Here is a 9365-nt window from a genome sequence, read left to right as displayed (position 1 = left end):
AAATGTTTGGTTATCCTGGTGAGAATCTAATTTCTAAATCGCCCGGATGGAAAAGTATAGATCGAGACGAAGGCGGATTTAAAAGCCAAGTTTGGGATCCTGGAATCTATTCTGACAATCATCACCCCGGGAGCCTGAGAATCTATTTGAAGCTGCTCAGAAGCTTTACATGCCTAGTTTGGGACCCCGGAGGCTATTGGCATTCCAAGCATTGGTGGAGATTTTTGGATGAATTTAAGCACAAGCCACCATAACAGGAAGCTCATCTAATGTCCAACTTAAGGACTTTAACTAAAAGTGCTAGGTGGGAGACAACCCACCATGGTATGATCGTTCTTTTTTTAATTTTATTCTGTTCTGTTTATTTTTGAGTTTTATTTTATTTTTACTTCATTGAACCTGGAATCATGCATAACATTCATATTAGCATTGCATTCTGCATTTTACACCAAAAAAAAAGAGGGTGTGCGACGCGACCGCATCATTCATGCGATCGCGTCAAGTTGCGAAAAACACTTCCCATGCAACCGCGTCATTCACGCGGCCGCGTGCCCTGGAGATCGGCGTAAAGATCCAACGTCCAGAAAGTTAGGCTGGAATCGTGCGGCCATTGTGCGTTTTGCACAAATGACCCACGCGATCACGTCACTCACGCGATCGCGTCACTTGCACAACCTCAATCCCACACGACAGCGTGAGCGACGCGATCACGTCGCATGGATTGCACAACACCCCAAAAGGAGACAGAAAGTTGCGCTGAAACGATGCTGGAATCGTCCGTTTAGCACAATTTCCAGTGACGTGATCGCATGCCTCATGCGATTGCGTCATTCACTCTTTTCCCATTCCATGCGATCGCGTGCCCCACGCGATCGCGTCAACCACCATTTCAGCCCAACCATGCGACCGCGTGCCCCACGCGATCGCGTGGATTCAAATTTATAACCCCCCAGTCACGCGAACCCTACCAGTCGCGCCCCCCCCCCCCAAAACCCCTCTCTTCCCTCTCTTCTTCTCCAATCACACCACCACCACCCAGCCACTACCACCGAACCACCATTATGCCGCCGACCACCCAGACGCCACCGCCACCCACCCCCCTTCCTCCTTCCCCCTTCTTTCTTCTTCTTCCTTCTTCTTTCCCCTCCAACGCCACTACCCCCCCTCCGCGAGCACCACCCATCGCCGCCACCCCGTCACCACTGCCCAGCGCCACCCACACGCCCCCCCTCCCTTCCCCTATTACCCCCCACCCCCATTACCCCTACCTTTCCCTCCCTTCCTCCGAACAGCAGCCACCGCCGCCGCGCCACCCTCTTCCGCCGCGCCGGACGCCACCGCTGTCATCCCCAGCCACCTCTCTGCCCCACTCTCTTTCTTACGCCTACCAGGTTCTGACGAACGATACCCTTCTATCCTTCGTAGTTAATTCATATTTTTCTATTTATGTTCGTCATTAGGCTAGTTAGATATGCATGTTGTAGTGGATTTTAGGTTGTTAGGTAGCCTAGGATGTAGTTAGTGGATTTAGGTCTGTTTAATTGCGCTGTTTGTGTTTCTTGTTTCATTATTTTCGCAATTCTGCTGTTGCTGTGATGTTAGTTTTGTTCATATGCTGTAATTTCTTGTTTCATGCTGCTCTTTACTCTGATTTTTCATGTTCATATTCCTTATATGTAATTGTAGCTGTATTTTTTATTCATATGAACTATTCTGTTGTTGTTTATTTTCCGGGACAATCCAATTTTAGCCAGAATGCTGCCCAAATCTCTGTAAAATATTTCCATTCCTGTCTTGATTTTGGCATTTTCAACTGTGCTTTCCTTAGATTTAACCAAAAAAATTCATGAATGTCAGGGCAAGCTTTCTTATTCTTTTTGATTTCCTGGTTCATAATTTGCATTTTTGATGTTTGATTCCAATTTTTGCTATTTCTATATCTATTTGAATCATCATCAACCTGTTTTCCTTATTTGGATATGAGTTACTTATAGCTTCTAACTGTGAATACTTGTTACTTGGAATATTTTCATTATGCCACTTACTTTAACCCACTTTTTACTAACTCACTAATGTTAACTTCCTAAACTCTTTTTCAATTCTAACTAACCTAACCTTTCAAAACTTCTCTTCTGATTTTCTTTCACTTTCTTTTAACATTCTAACCATGGCATGATGTTAATTTTTCTATTTAACATGAATTCAATTACATTTTGGATTGTGAATTCTCCTTTTCGGACTTTAAACTCCTATACAATCCTTAATGCACATTTACTTAACTCATTTTCCTTATCCTTTTGCTCCTTTGCCACTTTCTGTCTCTTTTGACTATTTGCCTATTTGTTTTTCTGTCTTTATTATATCCTGGTTTTCTGTTTTTCAGGATGTCTGCCAGCCAAAGAAAAGGAAAAGCAAAGGCAACTACTGGCAAACGTAAAAGAGGAGAATCCACCATGTCCATCCTGGATATCATGCACGATGACTCCTGGCGGGAGAAAAACTTTACCCCGCAGGAGAAGGCTGACCAGCTAATCCCTACCACTGATCCAGTAAAGTTTGCAAACCGATACTGTGAGCTGAAGTATCCGGTGTTTGCAGCCTCCTGGAACCTATACCTGGAGAAGACTCTGAAGATCCCAGAAGAACTCCAGTAATACACCTCCGATCAAATCAAACAAAGAGGCTGGTTCTTCCTGGAGAGAAACCTGACTGAGGTCAATGCATCTTGGGTAAGGGAATTCTACTGCAATTACTTCAAAACTTCCCTAGATGCAGTGAACCTTTGAGGGAAGCAGATTCTGGTCACTGAAGAGGCCATAGAGGATGTTCTGAAATTTCTGCCTAAATCTGATCAGCTGGATGGTTATCAAAAAGCTGAGGAGGACATGCGCTTCATGAAGTTTGATTGGGATGCAGTCAAGGCCAAGATAGCCCTTGACCCGACCGTTCCTTGGATTATGGGTCAGAACACCACCATGCCAAAGGGAATCAAGCGGATTTACTTAAATGATGAGGCTCGACTATGGCATCAGATACTTAGCAACTTCATTATGCCGAGTACTCACGAGACTGAGATACCAGCCGTTATGATCACCCTCCTATGGTTTGTGATGGAGGGTAAGGACCTGTACCTGCCACGCTTTATCTAGTACTATATGGCAAGGGTCCACGTCCGAGGCACTCTTCCCTTTCCTTATCTGATTACACAGCTAGGCCGTCGAGCTGACGTGCCTTGGGAGGATGCTGATGAAAAGTCACCTGCTACAGAATGTAAGAAGATTATCCCTCACAGCAGGAACTTTCTGGCTTTGGGATACAGACCCCCATTCCTCACTGCTACTGCTGAGACAGCCACACCATCTACCGGCCCCTCTTCTTCCATAGCTACCCCTGCCACCACCACGCCTCCTCCACCTGCCCCAGAACCCATCTATCACCTAGTGCACCGCCTGTTTCGACGGCTTGACCAGATGGAGCGTCGCAACAAGCGACACTATGAGCACCTGAAGCTGATGATACGATTTGGCGACATCCCCTCCGAGCCTGACACACCATCCGAGGCATCTAAGGAGGAGGCGGATGATCACGAGGCAGAGACCCATCCACAGAGCGAGGCTGTGCAGGCAGGCACAGAGCAGGCCACATCACATCAGGAGGCTCTGCCTCAGATTCAGGCTGTAGACCCCGAGATCCCTATCCAGTCAGCACCCCCTCTGCAGCAGGCAGATCTTCAGACCACCATCACAGAGACTCCAGCTACCCGTCCTTCCAGTGATGACACCCCTTCACACCCTGCTTGAGTGAGCATCGGGGATGGTGCTTCATTTTAAGTGTGGGGAGGTCGCCATCTTTAGCGTATTTTTTTGGTGAACCACTACAGACTCTTTATTTTATTTTGCTACTTTTCTGTATTTTTTTTTTTTTTTTTATTCTCCCAGTACTTATACATTACTATTTTTATGTATTTTTACTCTATTTTTGCATTTTGCATTTTTAGTTCATATTTTAGCCATTTAGTTTAGTAGCAATTCTAACTTATTAGTTATAGAAATTGTGGATTAATTAGTATAGTTTACCCTTTTTAGCATAAGATAGCTTAGTTTATATTAAAAATATAAAAAGGAAGTAAACTAGGAACTTGAACATAATAGAAACAATCCACACACCTTGTATATATAGCATTACATGTTAGTTAGTTAACAACATTTCATCAAGGAGAAACACTAGAACTTTAAAGCCACCTTAAGTTTTACATTGAGAATAATGGGAACTTTTAATTTTACTTGCATGACATACATAACTGATAAATGATTTTTGAGCTAGAGAACACACAGCCTGTGGGTTTTGAGCTTAATTGTATGGTTACATTCAAACCATAATTTTTATTCCTGTGTGTTCTACCCTTCTTATTTATTCTGGTGTTCTTTATTTTGTTTTAATCTATATGTCCGATTATAGAATAGAAATACATACCAAGAGAGTGATTGAAGCCATTGTTTGATCTTTAGCTCACTTATCCCAAAATAGCCTACCCTTTACATCACCCTTGTTAGCCCCTTGAGCCTTTAAATCCCCCTTTATTCTATCAGCCACATTACTAGCCTTAAGAAGAAAAACAAAATAAAAATCCCAAGTTGAATCCTTGGTTAGCTTAAGATAGAAAGTGTGTAATTGTTTAAGTGTGGAAAACCTATTGGGAACATGGACGATAAAAACAAAAGGTAGAAAAGTTGAAAAGAATAAAATTGTTCAAATAAAAATTTTGGGAAGCATGCTCATGTAAAATCAAATAATTGAATTACCATGTGCATTAAAAAAAAGTGTTATTTTTCAGTAGTTAAATAAAGGGGACACAAAAAGAATTCCCCAAAATTTGAAATAAAGCAATGCACATGGGATAAAAAAATAATAATAAATATTGAAACATGAGCATGTAACATCAAAAGTGGAAAAATATGGGAACATAGGTAAAGAAGCTTTGCTTTACAAAGTATGTATGTTAGGTGAGATCTTAGACTAATTAAGGATTCACTTATTAGCTCACTTAGCCTTATACATATATCCTTACCTTTACCTTGGCCCCATTACAACCTTAACTAAAGACCTCATGATTTTTGGTATGTCTATATTCTATAATTGTTGATTGGTTAGATGAAGAACAAAGTTATAGAAAGTAAGAATAAAAAGAAGAATAGAGTGATTAACCCAATAAACACTGAGTGACTAGAGAATAAACACAAAATCCAGTGAGGATTCAATAGCTCATTAACATATATCTCTGCTGAAATTATTAATTGTCTTGCAAATTTATAAAATGTTTTTTCTCTCCCATTTTAATTGTAAAGGCACTTTATCAACTATCTAAGGTTTGGCTATATATATGACCCTTGAGAATATGAATTAATTCAACTACATGCAAGCTTTATATACAAGTGAATAAAAAAAAATTAGAATTGCATGATGCATCTAGGTAGTTGCATTTAGATTAGATTGCATTGCATGGCATTCCACCACTTTAACCTAACATTACTCTTGGACTTAGCATGAGGACATGCTATTATTTAAGTGTGGGGAGGTTGATAAACCCATAATTTATGATATATTTTGTGCTTAATCTGAGTGATTTATTCAATCCTTCACCCACTTATTCATATTAATTGCATGGTTTTACTTTCCCTTCCTTATTATGTGATGTATGTGAAAAACATGTTTCCTATGCTTAAAAATAATTATTTTGATTACCCTTTATTTCCATTCGATGCCGTGATTCGTGTGTTGAGTAGTTTCAGATCTTCTAAGGCAAGAATGACTTAAAGGATGGAAAGGAAACATACAAAAATGGAAGAAAAGCACAAAACAGAGTTTTTGAAGAAGCTGGCAGCCACGCGATCGCATGGGCGACGCGGCCGCATGCCAGCGCGAAAAGGCATTGACGCGGCCGCATGAATGACGCAACCGCGCGCCTCGAGCGAAACACATATGACGCGGTCGCATGAATGACGCGACCGCGTGACAGAGGCCACGCACCAGAAATTACAGAAAACGCTCATAGCGAATTCTGAAGCCCTTTTTGGCCCAAATCCAAGTCCAGAAGGCATAGACCAGAGGTTATGAAGTGGGGGAATGCATCCATTCAAGGAGAGTCTCCACTTTTAGTTATTTTTCATGATTTAGATTTAGTTTAGAGAGAGGTTCTCTCCTCTCTCTTCTCTTTTTAGGATTAGGATTTAGAATTAGGATTTTATTCGCTTTTTGGATTATTTCTTTATCAGGTTCAATATTCCCTTTTATTTACTTTTGCAATTTAATTTATGAATTCTTCCATGTTACAGATTACTCTTTTGAATTAATGTTATTTGAGGTATTTCAGTTTAATATTACTTTCTTCTATTTACATTATTGTTATTCCCATCTGAAGGCATTTTTATTCCAGTAGATTTATTTTTTTTCTTTTGGTCTTGGTTAAGAAATCAGTAACTCAGGAGTTATCAAACTCAAACATGATTGATAATTGTCATCTTTGTTAATTAAATTAAACTTCAATAATCCCAATCTTTTCTTAGGAAATAAATAGGATTCGAAGATCAAACCAATTAATCCCTTGACCTTCCTTTATCTTAGTAAACGTTAATAAAGTGGAATTAAGATTCAATTCTCATCATCATTGATAAGGATAACTAGGATAGGACCTCCAATTTCTCATACCTTGCCAAAAGTTTATTTACAGTCATCTATTTATTTTACTTGCCATTTAAATTGCTTGTTCTTCATTTACTTTAATTGCTAATTAAACTATTCACTCCTCATTCTCAAAATCCCAATTTACAATCTCCATAACCAATAATAAGAACATACTTCCCTGCAGTTTCTTGAGAAGACGACCCGAGGTTTAAATACTTCGGTTATCAATTTATTTAGGGGTTTGTTACTTGTGATAACCAAAACGTTTGTAAGAAAGGACTTTTGTTGGTTTAGAAGCTATACCTACAACGAGGATTTATCTGCAAATTTCTAGACCACGCAAAAGTTCTCTCTTCAATAAACCTCGCCAGTAATTATTTACTGGCGGATTTTTTGTCTACCACTAGTTACTGGTGAATTTAGCGGCGGATATTAACTTTTAATTGGCGAAATTCTGGAGCTTGTTACTATCGAATTTATCTCCCGGTAAATCCAATGGTAATTTTAAATTTTTTTTAAAAGTTTAAAATTTTGTTTAAAAATTCAATATATAATTTTAAATGTTTAAATTCAATAATTTTTAAACTAACAACATTTTTTCAAAATTTTATAATTTTTCATAATAATTTGTCTATATTTTTTTGTTAAAAGTTCACACATCAAAGTTTAAGAATAAAGAAGAAAAATAATAATTACCCGTGTATGAAAAAAAGTAACACTATAAACATATACTCTAAATCCAGAAAAGATAAACTTACATAAGGTTCAATATAAAAAAACAAGATACCTCATAGTGACTAAGTAAATTGCATAGTTAAACCTCTCTAGACAATAAAATATTAAAAAAAATTAATTATACAAATGGTATATCTATTTAAGATTTCAAGTAATCCACTAACATGCATATGTATATCTCTTAAATGGTATATCTATTTAAGCTTATACAATTTCAGCAATTTATAAATCTAGTTGGAGCTTTTGCATCATAATATAAACCTACTGTCTACAAGCGCACTTTTTGGAATAGCAGGCTGTACACCTTAAATTGCAAACTATAAACATAATCAACACACAAATTATAATTAAACAAAATCATATATTCAAATGAGTAAATTGCAACAAATTTAGTAAAATAACAACTAACACAGTAAAATTAATTCAAAAAATAATTAACTCAGACAATAATAAACTCAGAAAATTAACAACAATCAACAATAAGTCAATAATTAACTTAAAAAATTAACAAGCAAAAATTAACTTATACAATTAACAACAATAAACACTAATTAACTCAAAAAAATAATTAACTCAGAAAACAATTAACTTAAAAAATTAACAATCATCCAAAATACCATCAACTAAAAACAAATTCTAAATTATACCCTATCTAACCTAACATTATTTAATTTCTAATTACACTAAATTAATATAGCAAACTCTAATCACACACTTCATTAAAAAATTTAATCAATAATTTAATAAAATACCTAATAAAATCCAATACAAACAAAAAAATGAAAAAAAATACAAAAACTATAAAAAATACCTCTGATGATGTATGTAGAATGGTGGAAGCGTGGTGGTGATAGGAGACAGCAGTGAAACCTATAGTGGTGGAGTTAGGGTTCAGTAACATAACAAACAATCAAAAGGAAAAATGGACAACAACCTTACCTTGGTACAGTGGACCTCAGCCACAGTGATAGCGACAGGGCGACGACCTCCGAACGATGGCAAGGGACACCAACAGCGGTGGCACGGCGGAGGCTTTTCACAAAGACTTCAGCAACAGTGATGACGACATGCTGATTTGAGATGACAATATGGTTTACTGGCAGTGACGACAGCTCCAGGTGGTGGCGGCGCAACCTTCTTCTAGACCAGAGGGAGAGAGATGAGAGAGAAACGAGAGAGAGAAGAAGAGAAAAGAGAGAGAGTTTTCAGAAGTGAGGGAGAAGGATTTTGAATTTGAATTTTATTCCAAATTTATCGCCAGATTTACCGGCAGAAAAATTCGACAGTAAGGTGTTCGTCGTTGCCTAAACGATGCGTTTCACTAAATTCTGTTACCGTCGAAATTTTCCGTCTAATTTTTCGACGGAAAATTCGGCGCTAATAAAATCAATTTTCGCGCCTCTATTTACCGTCGGATTTAAAGGCAGAATTTTAAATCCAATGGTAACTTATTCGAGGACGAATTTTCTCTCGTAACTGTTAAAAACTCTGCCGCTAAATTTGTCGGTAACGTCCATCGCTAAATCCGACGATAGTGTATAACTAACATTTTGGCAGAGTATGCAAGAGATCCAAACAAAGAAGATCTCGGGAGGAACAACATTGGAGTTATCCCTCAAATTCAACTTTAAAGCCTTCAACAATCAAGTAGAGTATGAAGCGTTCTGATCGAATTTCGACTTGCAGGAGAAGTAGGAGCTAAAAGAGTGATGATCTATAGAGACTCACAAGTTGTCACCTCGCAGATCAACGACAATTATCAAGTCAAAGATCCTTGCATGAAAAGGTATGTGGAAGTAACTTTAAAACTTTTTTTTTTAATTTCGGGAAGTCGAAGCCGGACATATATTGCAGGAAGAAAACAAAGGGCAGATGCCTTGTCAAAGCTGACAAGTAGTACCGATCCCTAGGCAACAATAGGAGCTTGATATAGGAGATACTATAAGAAT

Source organism: Arachis ipaensis, chromosome B4, assembly GCF_059453495.1.
Source record: "Arachis ipaensis isolate K30076 ecotype BB chromosome B4, ASM5945349v1, whole genome shotgun sequence".
Classification (NCBI taxonomy): Eukaryota; Viridiplantae; Streptophyta; class Magnoliopsida; order Fabales; family Fabaceae; genus Arachis; species Arachis ipaensis.
The sequence above is the reverse complement of the archived record's forward strand: the minus strand, read 5'-3'. Positions refer to the sequence as shown.